We start from the raw sequence: 17524 nt of genomic DNA on the forward strand, positions 1-17524 counted from the left end.
GATTAGATCATTCCTAACACCATACACAAAAATAAGCTCAAAATGGATTAAAGACCTAAATGTAAGGCCAGAAACTATCAAACTCTTAGAGGAAAACATAGGTAGAACAGTCTATGACATAAATCACAGCAAGATCCTTTTGGACACACCTCCTAGAGAAATGGAACTAAAAACAAAGATAAACAAATGGGACCTAATGAAACTTCAAAGCTTTTGCACAGCAAAGGAAACCATAAACAAGACCAAAAGACAACCCTCAGAATCGGAGAAAATATTTGCAAATGAAGCAACTGACAAAGGATTAATCTCCAAAATTTATAAACAGCTCATGCAGCTCAATAGCAAAAAAACAAACAACCCAATCCAAAAATGGGCAGAAGACTTCAATAGGCATTTCTCCAAAGAAGATATACAGACTGCCAACAAACACATGAAAGAATGCTCAACATCATTAATGATTAGAGAAATGCAAATCAAAACTACAATGAGATATCATCTCACACCAGTCAGAATGGCCATCATCAAGAAATCTAGAAACAATAAATGCTGGAGAGGGTGTGGAGAAAAGGGAACACTCTTGCACTGTTGGTGGGAATGTGAATTGGTACAGCCACTATGGAGAACAGTATGGAGGTTCCTTAAAAAACTAAAAATAGATCTACCATATGACTCAGCAATCCCACTACTAGGCATATACCCTGAGAAAACCATATTTCAAAAAGAGACATGTACCAAAATGTCCGTTGCAGCTCTATTCACAATAGCCCGGAGATGGAAACAACCTAAGTGTCCATCATCGGATGAATGGATAAAGAAGATGTGGCACATATTTACAATGGAATATTACTCAGCCATAAAAAGAAACGAAACTGAGCTATTTGTAATGAGGTGGATAGACCTAGAGTCTGTCATACAGAGTGAAGTAAGTCAGAAAGAGAAAGACAAATACCGTATGCTAACACATATATATGGAATTAAAAAAAATATCATGAAGAACCTAGGGGTAAAACGGGAATAAAGACAGACCTACTTGAGAATGGACTTGAGGATATGGGGAGGGGGAAGGGTAAGCTGTGACAAAGCGAAAGAGAGGCATGGACATATATACACTACCAAACGTGAGGTAGATAGCTAATAGATAGTGGGAAGCAGCCGCAGAGCACAGGGAGATCAGCTCGGTGCTTTGTGACCGCCTGGAGGGGTGGGATGGGGAGGGTGGGAGGGAGGGAGATGCATGAGGGAAGGGATGTGGAACAGATGTATATGTATGACTGATTCACTTTGTTATAAAGCAGAAACTAATAAAAATAAAAAATAAAAAATAAAAAAAAGAACATCCAGCAGTCACATTCCTATGAATTTGGTAAATCTGTTTCACTTCCGGCCACAAGGAGGTCACTACGTGCATAGCATCACCTACCATAATTCCAATTAGCTGGCAGATCACAACTTAGACTTACAATACAAACCAAGCCTTTTACTCATACCTCCCAAACGTGATATACCACCTGCTCTTACCTAATTTCTCCCAAAGGATCTCTTTGGATTTCTTCAACTTTTGAAGAAAGCTCTGAGGGGTCTTTAAGTATTCTGGCTTCCTGTCCCTTTGAAATTTTTGGAAAACCCTATCTAATAAGCAATGACATTCAAGTCTCTAATTTTATATGTATTTAATATTTACGAATTATTTAAATACATGTTGTTTCACATCAAATCTACGGGTAAATTCAAGAGAAGCTTGATATTCCTTTTTTAAACATGCAGTCACTGAAGTTCATTGCCATTCATATAAAACTTCTTCATGATTAATAATAATTTTGTTAAAATTTTAACCTACGTTTTACATTTTCCATTTCGCTCACCGTGGAACATATGTCAAATAAGCGTATTTCCTGCTCTACATTCTTCATACAATTTGTCAGTGTGATGGAAGAAAAGTTTGGTGATTAATTTATGGGTCACCTTCCCTGGCAATATGGTCCCCGGTTCTCTGCTGAAACATTATTCTGGGTGTTTCTGTAAGGATGCTTTTGCACGAGAGTATTATTTACATCAGTGGCCTGAGTAAAGGCGGTTGCCCTTTATAGGGTGGGAATTCCTCTTCCAATCCACTGACCGCCTGAATGGAACAAGGCTGACCATCACCGAGGTAAAAGATGATTCTCCTGTTGCATGGGCTTCCAGAAGTCTCTCAGCTCTGCAGATTTTGAGTTTGCCAAACTTTGTAATCTCTCTATCTCTCTCAATCAATCTCTCTCTCTCTCTCTCTATCTATCTCTATCTCTCACTGTCTCTCACTTTCTGTAACATATTTCTGTATGTATATATATATTTATATTTTGCAATATTTAATTTGAATATTTCATCTGCCTTATCATGTACATGATTACCTATGGTCAATTAAAATTACAAATTTTCCAAATTACTATAAAGTGAAGTTAAAGTAGAAATTACTAATGTTACATGACACATCTGATGTGGAATTATGGCAAATATAATGAGCTTGTAGCAAATAACTGAAGTCAGGATCCAGTGCCCTAGCATGTTCTCCAAATATCTTATTTCTACCTTTTCAGAATTTAGTTGTCAACAGTTCTTCTACAGTTCCTCTCTTCTCTCCTGGACCTGAACACTACTCTTTTCTCTGCTGTCCCCTTGGGCACTGAAGCTTCTTGTGATGGGTCATGGTTGGTGAAGGGCCCTGTCTGGTTTAGAACTAATTTGCAACTCTCATTTTATATTACTGTGGAATGTGGGAACACATGTTTCATGGAATCAGGATGTCCCTCTCACCTGACACGAACACTTCCCTAGACCGCTGTTGTGCACTTAAAATTCCTTTATCAGGAAATAAATCCCTTGTATTCCATAAGTAAATATCAGGTTTCAATTGTGTGAAACCAAAAATAGATATAAGATAACATTTAAGACTCACAGCGTCACATATAAGTGATTGAGAGTGGGGTTGGGAGTGGAGAGAAGGTCAGAGCATTAAGGTCTGAAATCTAGATGAAATATGGGCTTAGGGCTCATCTGATATACTTGCTTTCTTCTGCTTTTTCCAAACATGCTTTATGACTTTGAAGACAGTAATAGAAAAAGGTTTTCACTGTTTATTCTCTGTCTTCTTTTTCAACCCTCCAGAACCCTCAACCTGCCACATTACCTTCACTGCCCCATATATACAACATAACTGTCCAAGTTGGTACTTTGACATGTTGCCCATGCATTTAGTAAGAATCCTTTCATAGCTTTCATAATTCTACCTGCAGTCAGAAGGAAGAACTGGCCTAGTAACGTGTCTTGAGCAACTAACCTGCAAGCTTCTGAGGAATGTCGTTTTATAACGGGAAAGGAGGAAGAAGAGGAGATGAAGAGGAGAGAAAGAGAAAGAGGAGACACTTGAGATTTCAGAAGAGTCACCAGCTAAGCATGTGCCAGAAGTCCAGGACCTAACCTGTCCCTCAAGCTCAGCCACATGTTCACTACTATAAAAATTTAAATATTATAATAGCTGGTTATAAAAATGAAATTACAGTATATAATTTATAATTGGGAAAACATAAAGTTGTTCAAAAATGAACACGTCTAATAAACTGCCAAGAAACATCACTGCTTATATTTTGCTGTATTCAGTGTTAGGAGTTTTCTAGTTTCATAAACCCACAGACATGCATACATGTCTTTCAGGTTACTGATTTGTGATCTTTTATCTTTTGCAACATAGATGCCTCCAGCCATAATTTGCTCTCTATACGCTGCATTACATTTATCCCTAAATTTCTTCTATGTTTTCTTTGCATTTTCATTCACCCCATAGAATTTTCTATGTATTTCTTATTTCTTCTTCGAGCCATTGTTTATTTAAGAGTGTGTTTCTATACTCATAGATGTCACAGAAACAGAGAGTAAACTGGTGGTCAGCAGGGGCTGAAGGGTTCAGCAAAAGAGGAGATGTTGGGCAATGGATACAAGCCTGCAGTCATACGATGAAGAAGCTCTGGGAGTCTATGGAACATCATGGTGAGTCTAGTTAATAACACTCAGTTGTGTAGTTAAACTTGCTCAGAAAATAGACCTTAAGCATTCTCATCACACACACACACACACACACACACAAATACACAGACATAGACATATTTAAATGGTTAATGTTGAAGTGATTAATGTATTAAGTGACCAATGGTGGTAATCACTGCACAAAGTACACGTATGTCAAATCATCCCATTATGCACCGTAAATATGTCCAATTTAATTTGTCAATTATACCTCAAAAATTCCGAATCGAAAAGATGAAAGAAGAACCCTCCTACAAAACAGTAACAAAGTTTGAGAATCTTTGGGTTCCTTCTCCTCCTTGCCTCTCTTAGGCTCTGATACTGTTCTCTGAGAGAGCTTCCCTTAACAATTCTTCTCTGTGGGCCGTGTATCCCTCTCACAGTGGATAATCCCTTCTAGTCACCTGTACTGACCACATCTGAAAGTGGTAGGGTATAAATTGGGGAAAGAGGGCTGGAATGTCATTACAATTCTTGAAAAATCAGTCTTTTTCGTTTTGGCACATAGTTTATTTAGTTGTCATTTTCCTCAAAAACTTATTAGACACCGGACATCATTCATTCCTCCAATCATTTCTGTGTCCCAGGGACCACACTCAGGTCCTTTTCTGGAAGTAATTTTCTGGCCTGATTAAATTGCTGCCTTGGTCCCTGAACATAATTTAACTACCATGAGGCTGCCTGGCACATAGTTGGAAAGACTACAACTTCTGTCTCTTTTCTCTGTTGTTACAGTCAACTGAAATTGGACTTCAAGTTCAAAACCACTTCTAACCTCATCTCTTACTCTTTACGGCTTACAAGTGTTGACTTTCCTAATTCAACAAGGTTTTGAATATCTGTGCTGTATTTTTTCCTATTCATTTTTTTTTTATTTCTGACCTGCCAACCAGAATTTTTTTTTCCTGAACATATATTTATTGAAATACCCCGATCAAGTCAACAAGTGACCAATATTTGGTCTGCCTCTCAGAATACCATGGACAAAATTTACTGCAAATATTTTCCCATTGAATAAAATGTATCACCACATTTATGGCTTCCAATATCAGATTCCTTGCTTAACACCTCCAGACTCTACGCCAATGCCATAATTTTAAGATATGTTACAGAAGCATCCCTTCTCAAACACTAATTTCTGTGTCAGGTCAAATAACACTAGCTACAGGAGAGACAACTCCTAAATATCAGTGTTGATATCTCACTCATACAATTGTCTCATAAGCATCGGGCAGTAATCGGGACATCGTTTTTTTTCCTGCAGTTCTGGCATCTTGGACTCCTTTACTTCTAGGACCACAAGAAGAGATATGCTTAAAGAACACATCCCTTTTCACCGCTTACTGGACCTGTAAGCTACTCACTTAGAAAACAAGCTGCATAGCAACAGTCATTTTGTAAATCTAGATAAAGAGTGGAATCCCCAGTGTACCTCAAAAGTGGGGTCAAATCAGTCAAGAAAGCAATTTCAGACGTGAAAAAATATAATAAGACACTGAGGTTGTTGAGGTTTGCAGTAAGAAGAACGTGTTGTGCACATGGAGAGCAGGCAGCACTGTGCATGGTAAGGACCCTTGAAACTTCCCTTTATTTGTACTGCCCATGTTTTCAGAACTACTATAATTTTATGCAGAATATCCCAATAATTTCCCAAAGCCTTTAATATTTCATATGATATTATAAATACCGTTATTTTGGAAAAGAATAGGAACACAGAATATGCAAGTGTAATATAGTTTAAGAATCACCTTATGCGCTGTACTAGGTATGTCTGAACCTCTTTCCTTCTAGAGCAAACATTGTGGTGGTGGTGATGGTGGTTACAGGCATGATGACACAGACAATGATAATTGGCCTCCTCAAAAAGTCCCAAATATGTGCCCGGCATTTTGGTAACTGAATTACACACATTCATGTAAATTTTATGCCTAAGCCTGTTGGCACTGTATATGTGATTTTCCCCACATTTTAATAAAGGGATTGAACTTCTGAGGAGTTAAATAATTTGTTGCTCAAATCAATCAAACAATAATTAAGAAAATAACCTGGATATGAAATTATATACAAATAATCATGGATATAACTCAAAATTCGTATAACACTGGTTGTGGGAGCCTGAAATTTGGATCGAAAAAGGATAGAAATCAACCAAAATTATGATATGATATGGCTAAAAGCAGGTTTTAAAAGAAAGAAAATACTTTTACCATCACAAAAATGAAGTGTGTTTTATTCAGGAAATGGAGGATAAGTAACAATTGCTCATCTGGTAGAAACCGCTGCCCAGGTGACAGACAGACACAGAAGACAGTGAGAGAATCCTCAGAGGGTACCCAGGAGGAGAGATACTGCTCTTCCTTCTGAGGCTCTGTGATGCTTTCTTGAATACCTCCCAGAGGGAAGCAGCATAGCAGACTCAGATAGGAAACCTCTGACCGTCAAGAATCACCACACTCACACTGCAGGCTGAAGGGTGGAAAGCTTCTTCTGTATCCATGATAGGCTTTGAAGAGAAGATGAAGGTGGGGCTGTGGAACTAGGTGAGCCGATTGTCCTTATCCTTTCCAGATGCAGATAAAAGCTGAAGCTGTTACTTGTTCTTGGGTGGGCACTTCTGCTGGCATTGCTGGGGAGGTGTCACAGGAGGGCATTTCTCAGTGCACTTTATAGGTGGGCAAGGGTCTGAACCCTTGGTAGGTGAGCAAGGATCAGGGCACTTAGTTGGGCACACTGGAGTTTGCTTGTCCTGCTGCTTGCATTGCTGCTGTTGAGAAGACATTTTTCTGGGGTCTTAATATCTGAAAGAAAGTATATGACCGTGTTCACAAGAAGGAATTCCTTCAGAGAGAAGAGCCAAAGCTTTTATAACTCAAATAGACAGTATCTCTCCAATCTCTAAGTACGGGTTTTAATCTCTTTAATACCTTTTAATGAATTTCTGACTTCTCTCTCGTTCTTTAGCAAATCTATTCATCAGCCCGGAGAAAACATTGTCTTTTCTCATACAACATTTCCAAAGAAAATAGCTTTCTTTAAAAGAAACAAGCAATGTTTTCTCTTTGGGTTTCTTTCTTCTTCTTTTTTTTAATGAACACGTCATCTTCAAAAACGGCCATCACAAATTCTAGACTCCTGGGCTAGCTCACAAGCAATTTCTATCACCATTTTTTCTTATGAGGTCCCGACACGATTACTTATGTACAAAGCAAAGGGCAATCAGGATGAATGTAAGGACATCACACCTTCTAAGATAAATGCCTCTGAAATCACAGCAGAGGTCTGAGAGAAAGGCATAGAAAAATGTAAATACTTTACTCTTTATCCCTTCATGTCAAAATTTCCTGTTAATTTCTTTTTCAATAGAGGAATTCAAACTAGGTTTCAGAAATCTACTAAATACAATAGAACATTGGGCGCAGATTCCAAGTTCCCAACCACTAAGGAGCATTACACCCATGATCATAACTTTGGACCCATCAAATTTGCTGTCTCCAGCATAAACTCAACATTCAGGGGCCCGAGAACAAAGTTGAACTGAAGAATCAGACTCACCAGGATATCCAAAGTCAATCGGAACTCGAGCAGAAGGAAGATAGCTGTCGTGCAGCAGAGGCCCTTTTTATTGGGGTTTGCTGCCCCACCCAGGGGGAAGCGGAGCTACCAAAACTGGCCTGATTCAGTCATTTCCCAACCAAATGCAAATCCATCCTTAACTGGCTTGGCAGGGACTCTGAAAACAGGTAATGTCCTGCGCCAGCATCTCCTCACTAGATTATGTTCTCATGACTCACAGAGTCCCTGCCTTATTTCTCCGTTTCAGTGGTTTGTGGCAGTGGGAGGATTTCGAAGCTTCTCTAACTTGTAGACAAAGGTTCCGTTTCTTGATTGGGGAAGATGACCCTTTTCTATCTTTCACTTTCCTTGACTTCTAAATCTGCCTGCCTAGTTGCACTTGAACTGGTGGCCATTTATTTGTACATGCTGGTTTGAGAAGGGCCTGGCTACCTGGTGACACCTTTCTCTTTATCTCAAGCCCATCTTATAATGCATTTCCTCTTGATCCATGGCTTGCTAAGTGAAGTATCTTCTCTTCTAAAATGGACTGAAGGAGGGTTGCAGATCATCTCCGATGACTTCCCACCGTGATACTTAGATACGTTTAATAAAGTGATGACCTCAAGGGACCAACTTTCATTGCTTTGCTCCTTCAAATTAAGAACATCCAGCAGACAAACCCACAGCCAACATTGTCCTCAATGGTGAAAAACTGAAACCATTTCCACTAAGATCAGGAACAAGACAAGGCTGCCCACTCTCACCACTCTTATTCAACATAGTTTTGGAAGTTTTAGCCACAGCAATCAGAGAAGAAAAGGAAATAAAAGGAATCCAAATTGGAAAAGAAGAAGTAAAGCTGTCACTGTTTGCAGATGACATGATACTATACATAGAGAATCCTAAAGATGCTACTGAAAAACTACTAGAGCTAATCAATGAATTTGGTAAAGTAGCAGGATACAAAATTAATGCACAGAAATCTCTGGCATTCCTGTACACTAATGATGAGAAATCTGAAAATGAAATCAAGAAAACACTCCCATTTACCATTGCAACAAAAAGAATAAAATATCTAGGAATAAACCTACCTAAGTAGACAAAAGACCTGTATGCAGAAAATTATAAGACACTGATGAAAGAAATTAAAGATGATACAAATAGATGGAGAGATATACCATGCTCCTGGATTGGAAGAATCAATATTGTGAAAATGACTCTACTACCCAAAGCAATCTACAGATTCATTGCAATCCCTATCAAACTACCACTGGCATTTTTCACAGAACTAGAACAAAAAATTTCAAAATTTGTTTGGAAAAACAAAAGACCCCGAATAGCCAAAGCAATCTTGAGAACGAAAAACGGAGCTGGAGGAATCAGGCTCCCTGACTTCAGACTATACTACAAAGCTACAGTAATTAAGACAGTGTGGTACTGGCATAAAAACAGAAAGATAGATCAGTGGATCAGGATAGAAAGCCCAGAGATAAACCCACGCACATATGGCCAACTTATCTTTGATAAAGGAGGCAGGAATGTACAGTGGAGAAAGGACAGCCTCTTCAATAAGTGGTGCTGGGAAAACTGGACAGGGACATGTAAAAGTATGAGATTAGATCATTCCCTAACACCATACACAAAAATAAGCTCAAAATGGATTAAAGACCTAAATGTAAGGCCAGAAACTATCAAACTCTTAGAGGAAAACATAGGTAGAACAGTCTATGACATAAATCACAGCAAGATCCTTTTGGACACACCTCCTAGAGAAATGGAACTAAAAACAAAGATAAACAAATGGGACCTAATGAAACTTCAAAGCTTTTGCACAGCAAAGGAAACCATAAACAAGACCAAAAGACAACCCTCAGAATCGGAGAAAATATTTGCAAATGAAGCAACTGACAAAGGATTAATCTCCAAAATTTATAAACAGCTCATGCAGCTCAATAGCAAAAAAACAAACAACCCAATCCAAAAATGGGCAGAAGACTTCAATAGGCATTTCTCCAAAGAAGATATACAGACTGCCAACAAACACATGAAAGAATGCTCAACATCATTAATGATTAGAGAAATGCAAATCAAAACTACAATGAGATATCATCTCACACCAGTCAGAATGGCCATCATCAAGAAATCTAGAAACAATAAATGCTGGAGAGGGTGTGGAGAAAAGGGAACACTCTTGCACTGCTGGTGGGAATGTGAATTGGTACAGCCACTATGGAGAACAGTATGGAGGTTCCTTAAAAAACTAAAAATAGATCTACCATATGACCCAGCAATCCCACTACTAGGCATATACCCTGAGAAAACCATAATTCAAAAAGAGACATGTACCAAAATGTTCATTGCAGCTCTATTCACAATAGCCCGGAGCTGGAAACAACCTAAGTGTCCATCATCGGATGAATGGATAAAGAAGATGTGGCACATATATACAATGGAATATTACTCAGCCATAAAAAGAAACGAAACTGAGCTATTTGTAATGAGGTGGATAGACCTAGAGTCTGTCATACAGAGTGAAGTAAGTCAGAAAGAGAAAGACAAATACCGTATGCTAACACATATATATGGAATTTAAAAAAAAAAATGTCATGAAGAACCTAGGGGTAAAACGGGAATAAAGACACAGACCTACTTGAGAATGGACTTGAGGATATGGGGAGGGGGAAGGGTAAGCTGTGACAAAGGGAAAGAGAGGCATGGACATATATACACTACCAAACCTAAGGTAGATAGATAGTGGGAAGCAGCCGCAGAGCACAGGGAGATCAGCTCGGTGCTTTGTGACCGCCTGGAGGGGTGGGATGGGGAGGGTGGGAGGGAGGGAGATGCATGAGGGAAGGGATGTGGAACAGATGTATATGTATGACTGATTCACTTTGTTATAAAGCAGAAACTAATAAAAAAAATTAAAAAAAAAAAAGAACATCCAGCAGTCACATTCCTATGAATTTGGTAAATCTGTTTCACTTCCGGCCACAAGGAGGTCACTACGTGCGTAGCATCACCTACCATAATTCCAATCAGCTGGCAGATCACAACTTAGACTTACAATACAAACCAAGCCTTTTACTCATACCTCCCAAACGTGATATACCACCTGCTCTTACCTAATTTCTCCCAAAGGATCTCTTTGGATTTCTTCAACTTTTGAAGAAAGCTCAGAGGGGTGTTTAAGTATTCTGGCTTCCTGTCCCTTTGAAATTTTTGGAAAACCCTATCTAATAGGCAATGCCATTCAAGTCTCTAATTTTATATGTATTTAATATTTACGAATTATTTAAATACATGTTGTTTCACATCAAATCTAGGGGTAAATTCAAGAGAAACTTGATATTCCTTTTTTAAACATGCAGTCACTGAAGTTCATTGCCATTCATATAAAACTTCTTCATGATTAATAATAATTTTGTTAAAATTTTAACCTACGTTTTACATTTTCCATTTCGCTCACCGTGGAACATATGTCAAATAAGCGTATTTCCTGCTCTACATTCTTCATACAATTTGTCAGTGTGATGGAAGAAAAGTTTGGTGATTAATTTATGGGTCACCTTCCCTGGCAATATGGTCCCCGGTTCTCTGCTGAAACATTATTCTGGGTGTTTCTGTAAGGATGCTTTTGCACGAGAGTATTATTTACATCAGTGGCCTGAGTAAAGGCGGTTGCCCTCTATAGGGTGGGAATTCCTCTTCCAATCCACTGACCGCCTGAATGGAAGAAGGCTGACCATCACCGAGGTAAAAGATGATTCTCCTGTTGCATGGGCTTCCAGAAGTCTCTCAGCTCTGCAGATTTTGAGTTTGCCAAACTTTGTAATCTCTCTATCTCTCTCAATCAATCTCTCTCTGTCTCTCTCTCTCTATCTCTATCTCTCACTGTCTCTCACTTTCTGTAACATATTTCTGTATGTATATATATATTTATATTTTGCAATATCTAATATGAATATTTCATCTGCCTTATCATGTACATGATTTCCTATGGTCAATTAAAATTACAAATTTTCCAAATTACTATAAAGTGAAGTTAAAGTAGAAATTACTAATGTTACATGACACATCTGATGTGGAATTATGGCAAATATAATGAGCTTGTAGCAAATAACTGAAGTCAGGATCCAGTGCCCTAGCATGTTCTCCAAATATCTTATTTCTACCTTTTCAGAATTTAGTTGTCAACAGTTCTTCTACAGTTCCTCTCTTCTCTCCTGGACCTGAACACTACTCTTTTCTCTGCTGTCCCCTTGGGCACTGAAGCTTCTTGTGATGGGTCATGGTTGGTGAAGGGCCCTGTCTGGTTTAGAACTAATTTGCAACTCTCATTTTATATTACTGTGGAATGTGGGAACACATGTTTCATGGAATCAGGATGTCCCTCTCACCTGACACGAACACTTCCCTAGACCGCTGTCGTGCACTTAAAATTCCTTTATCAGGAAATAAATCCCTTGTATTCCATAAGTAAATATCAGGTTTCAATTGTGTGAAACCAAAAATAGATATAAGATAACATTTAAGACTCACAGCGTCACATATAAGTGATTGAGAGTGGGGTTGGGAGTGGAGAGAAGGTCAGAGCATTAAGGTCTGAAATCTAGATGAAATATGGGCTTAGGGCTCATCTGATATACTTGCTTTCTTCTGCTTTTTCCAAACATGCTTTATGACTTTGAAGACAGTAATAGAAAAAGGTTTTCACTGTTTATTCTCTGTCTTCTTTTTCAACCCTCCAGAACCCTCAACCTGCCACATTACCTTCACTGCCCCATATATACAACATAACTGTCCAAGTTGGTACTTTGACATGTTGCCCATGCATTTAGTAAGAATCCTTTCATAGCTTTCATAATTCTACCTGCAGTCAGAAGGAAGAACTGGCCTAGTAACGTGTCTTGAGCAACTAACCTGCAAGCTTCTGAGGAATGTCGTTTTATAATGGGAAAGGAGGAAGAAGAGGAGAGAAAGAGAAAGAGGAGACACTTGAGATTTCAGAAGAGTCACCAGCTAAGCATGTGCCAGAAGTCCAGGACCTAACCTGTCCCTCAAGCTCAGCCACATGTTCACTACTATAAAAATTTAAATATTATAATAGCTGGTTATAAAAATGAAATTACAGTATATAATTTATAATTGGGAAAACATAAAGTTGTTCAAAAATGAACACGTCTAATAAACTGCCAAGAAAAATCACTGCTTATGTTTTGCTGTATTCAGTGTTAGGAGTTTTCTAGTTTCATAAACCCACAGACATGCATACATGTCTTTCAGGTTACTGATTTGTGATCTTTTATCTTTTGCAACATAGATGCCTCCAGCCATAATTTGCTCTCTATACGCTGCATTACATTTATCCCTAAATTTCTTCTATGTTTTCTTTGCATTTTCATTCACCCCATAGAATTTTCTATGTATTTCTTATTTCTTCTTCGAGCCATTGTTTATTTAAGAGTGTGTTTCTATACTCATAGATGTCACAGAAACAGAGAGTAAACTGGTGGTCAGCAGGGGCTGAAGGGTTCAGCAAAAGAGGAGATGTTGGGCAATGGATACAAGCCTGCAGCCATACGATGAAGAAGCTCTGGGAGTCTATGGAACATCATGGTGAGTCTAGTTAATAACACTCAGTTGTGTAGTTAAACTTGCTCAGAAAATAGACCTTAAGCATTCTCATCACACACACACACACACACACACAAATACACAGACATAGACATATTTAAATGGTTAATGTTGAAGTGATTAATGTATTAAGTGACCAATGGTGGTAATCACTGCACAAAGTACACGTATGTCAAATCATCCCATTATGCACCGTAAATATGTCCAATTTAATTTGTCAATTATACCTCAAAAATTCCGAATCGAAAAGATGAAAGAAGAACCCTCCTACAAAACAGTAACAAAGTTTGAGAATCTTTGGGTTCCTTCTCCTCCTTGCCTCTCTTAGGCTCTGATACTGTTCTCTGAGAGAGCTTCCCTTAACAATTCTTCTCTGTGGGCCGTGTATCCCTCTCACAGTGGATAATCCCTTCTAGTCACCTGTACTGACCACATCTGAAAGTGGTAGGGTATAAATTGGGGAAAGAGGGCTGGAATGTCATTACAATTCTTGAAAAATCAGTCTTTTTCGTTTTGGCACATAGTTTATTTAGTTGTCATTTTCCTCAAAAACTTATTAGACACCGGACATCATTCATTCCTCCAATCATTTCTGTGTCCCAGGGACCACACTCAGGTCCTTTTCTGGAAGTAATTTTCTGGCCTGATTAAATTGCTGCCTTGGTCCCTGAACATAATTTAACTACCATGAGGCTGCCTGGCACATAGTTGGAAAGACTACAACTTCTGTCTCTTTTCTCTGTTGTTACAGTCAACTGAAATTGGACTTCAAGTTCAAAACCACTTCTAACCTCATCTCTTACTCTTTACGGCTTACAAGTGTTGACTTTCCTAATTCAACAAGGTTTTGAATATCTGGGCTGTATTTTTTCCTATTCATTTTTTTTTTTTATTTCTGACCTGCCAACCAGAATTTTTTTTCCTGAACATATATTTATTGAAATACCCCGATCAAGTCAACAAGTGACCAATATTTGGTCTGCCTCTCAGAATACCATGGACAAAATTTACTGCAAATATTTTCCCATTGAATAAAATGTATCACCACATTTATGGCTTCCAATATCAGATTCCTTGCTTAACACCTCCAGACTCTACGCCAATGCCATAATTTTAAGATATGTTACAGAAGCACCCCTTCTCAAACACTAATTTCTGTGTCAGGTCAAATAACACTAGCTACAGGAGAGACAACTCCCAAATATCAGTGTTGATATCTCACTCATACAATTGTCTCATAAGCATCGGGCAGTAATTGGGACATCGTTTTTTTTCCTGCAGTTCTGGCATCTTGGACTCCTTTACTTCTAGGACCACAAGAAGAGATATGCTTAAAAACACATCCCTTTTCACCGCTTACTGGACCTGTAAGCTACTCACTTAGAAAACAAGCTGCATAGCAACAGTCATTTTGTAAATCTAGATAAAGAGTGGAATCCCCAGTGTACCTCAAAAGTGGGGTCAAATCAGTCAAGAAAGCAATTTCAGACGTGAAAAAATATAATAAGACACTGAGGTTGTTGAGGTTTGCAGTAAGAAGAACGTGTTGTGCACATGGAGAGCAGGCAGCACTGTGCATGGTAAGGACCCTTGAAACTTCCCTTTATTTGTACTGCCCATGTTTTCAGAACTACTATAATTTTATGCAGAATATCCCAATAATTTCCCAAAGCCTTTAATATTTCATATGATATTATAAATACCGTTATTTTGGAAAAGAATAGGAACACAGAATATGCAAGTGTAATATAGTTTAAGAATCACCTTATGCGCTGTACTAGGTATGTCTGAACCTCTTTCCTTCTAGAGCAAACATTGTGGTGGTGGTGATGGTGGTTACAGGCATGATGACACAGACAATGATAATTGGCCTCCTCAAAAAGTCCCAAATATGTGCCCGGCATTTTGGTAACTGAATTACACACATTCATGTAAATTTTATGCCTAAGCCTGTTGGCACTGTATATGTGATTTTCCCCACATTTTAATAAAGGGATTGAACTTCTGAGGAGTTAAATAATTTGTTGCTCAAATCAATCAAACAATAATTAAGAAAATAACCTGGATATGAAATTATATACAAATAATCATGGATATAACTCAAAATTCGTATAACACTGGTTGTGGGAGCCTGAAATTTGGATCGAAAAAGGATAGAAATCAACCAAAATTATGATATGATATGGCTAAAAGCAGGTTTTAAAAGAAAGAAAATACTTTTACCATCACAAAAATGAAGTGTGTTTTATTCAGGAAATGGAGGATAAGTAACAATTGCTCATCTGGTAGAAACCGCTGCCCAGGTGACAGACAGACACAGAAGACAGTGAGAGAATCCTCAGAGGGTACCCAGGAGGAGAGATACTGCTCTTCCTTCTGAGGCTCTGTGATGCTTTCTTGAATACCTCCCAGAGGGAAGCAGCATAGCAGACTCAGATAGGAAACCTCTGACCGTCAAGAATCACCACACTCACACTGCAGGCTGAAGGGTGGAAAGCTTCTTCTGTATCCATGATAGGCTTTGAAGAGAAGATGAAGGTGGGGCTGTGGAACTAGGTGAGCCGATTGTCCTTATCCTTTCCAGATGCAGATAAAAGCTGAAGCTGTTACTTGTTCTTGGGTGGGCACTTCTGCTGGCATTGCTGGGGAGGTGTCACAGGAGGGCATTTCTCAGTGCACTTTATAGGTGGGCAAGGGTCTGAACCCTTGGTAGGTGAGCAAGGATCAGGGCACTTAGTTGGGCACACTGGAGTTTGCTTGTCCTGCTGCTTGCATTGCTGCTGTTGAGAAGACATTTTTCTGGGGTCTTAATACCTGAAAGAAAGTATATGACCGTGTTCACAAGAAGGAATTCCTTCAGAGAGAAGAGCCAAAGCTTTTATAACTCAAATAGACAGTATCTCTCCAATCTCTAAGTATGGGTTTTAATCTCTTTAATACCTTTTAATGAATTTCTGACTTCTCTCTCATTCTTTAGCAAATCTACTCATCAGCCCGGAGAAAACATTGTCTTTTCTCATACAACATTTCCAAAGAAAATAGCTTTCTTTAAAAGAAACAAGCAATGTTTTCTCTTTGGGTTTCTTTCTTCTTCTTTTTTTTAATGAAAACGTCATCTTCAAAAACGGCCATCACAAATTCTAGACTCCTGGGCTAGCTCACAAGCAATTTCTATCACCATTTTTTCTTATGAGGTCCCGACAGGATTACTTATGTACAAAGCAAAGGGCAATCAGGATGAATGTAAGGGCATCACACCTTCTAAGATAAATGCCTCTGAAATCACAGCAGAGGTCTGAGAGAAAGGCATAGAAAAATGTAAATACTTTACTCTTTATCCCTTCATGTCAAAATTTCCTGTTAATTTCTTTTTCAATAGAGGAATTCAAACTAGGTTTCAGAAATCTACTAAATACAATAGAACATTGGGCGCAGATTCCAAGTTCCCAACCACTAAGGAGCATTACACCCATGATCATAACTTTGGACCCATCAAATTTGCTGTCTCCAGCATAAACTCAACATTCAGGGGCCCGAGAACAAAGTTGAACTGAAGAATCAGACTCACCAGGATATCCAAAGTCAATCGGAACTCGAGCAGAAGGAAGATAGCTGTCGTGCAGCAGAGGCCCTTTTTATTGGGGTTTGCTGCCCCACCCAGGGGGAAGCGGAGCTACCAAAACTGGCCTGATTCAGTCATTTCCCAACCAAATGCAAATCCATCCTTAACTGGCTTGGCAGGGACTCTGAAAACAGGTAATGTCCTGCGCCAGCATCTCCTCACTAGATTATGTTCTCATGACTCACAGAGTCCCTGCCTTATTTCTCCGTTTCAGTGGTTTATGGCAGTGGGAGGATTTCGAAGCTTCTCTAACTTGTAGACAAAGGTTCCGTTTCTTGATTGGGGAAGATGACCCTTTTCTATCTTTCACTTTCCTTGACTTCTAAATCTGCCTGCCTAGTTGCACTTGAACTGGTGGCCATTTATTTGTACATGCTGGTTTGAGAAGGGCCTGGCTACCTGGTGACACCTTTCTCTTTATCTCAAGCCCATCTTATAATGCATTTCCTCTTGATCCATGGCTTGCTAAGTGAAGTATCTTCTCTTCTAAAATGGACTGAAGGAGGGTTGCAGATCATCGCCGATGACTTCCCACCGTCATACTTAGATACGTTTAATAAAGTGATGACCTCAAGGGACCACCTTTCATTGCTTTGCTCCTTCAAATTAAGAACATCCAGCAGTCACATTCCTATGAATTTGGTAAATCTG

At 38.9% G+C, this 17524-nt stretch overlaps 2 long non-coding RNA genes across 2 annotated transcripts; both read right to left on the reverse strand.

Moving 5' to 3' along the window:
- Positions 1-6273: 6273 nt before the first annotated feature.
- LOC307049133 lies at positions 6274-7854 on the reverse strand. Its single transcript, XR_013810734.1, has 2 exons — positions 7612-7854; positions 6274-6857 (listed from the first exon to the last, which is right to left on the reverse strand). It is a non-coding gene; the product is annotated as an uncharacterized lncRNA (long non-coding RNA).
- A 7627-nt stretch (positions 7855-15481) lies between these two features.
- On the reverse strand, positions 15482-17062 carry LOC307048808. The gene is made up of 2 exons (XR_013810723.1): positions 16820-17062; positions 15482-16065 (listed from the first exon to the last, which is right to left on the reverse strand). It is a non-coding gene; the product is annotated as an uncharacterized lncRNA (long non-coding RNA).
- Positions 17063-17524: the final 462 nt, after the last annotated feature.

This window comes from Hyperoodon ampullatus (genome assembly GCF_949752795.1).
Source record: "Hyperoodon ampullatus genome assembly, chromosome: 2".
NCBI classification, from domain to species: domain Eukaryota; kingdom Metazoa; phylum Chordata; class Mammalia; order Artiodactyla; family Ziphiidae; genus Hyperoodon; species Hyperoodon ampullatus.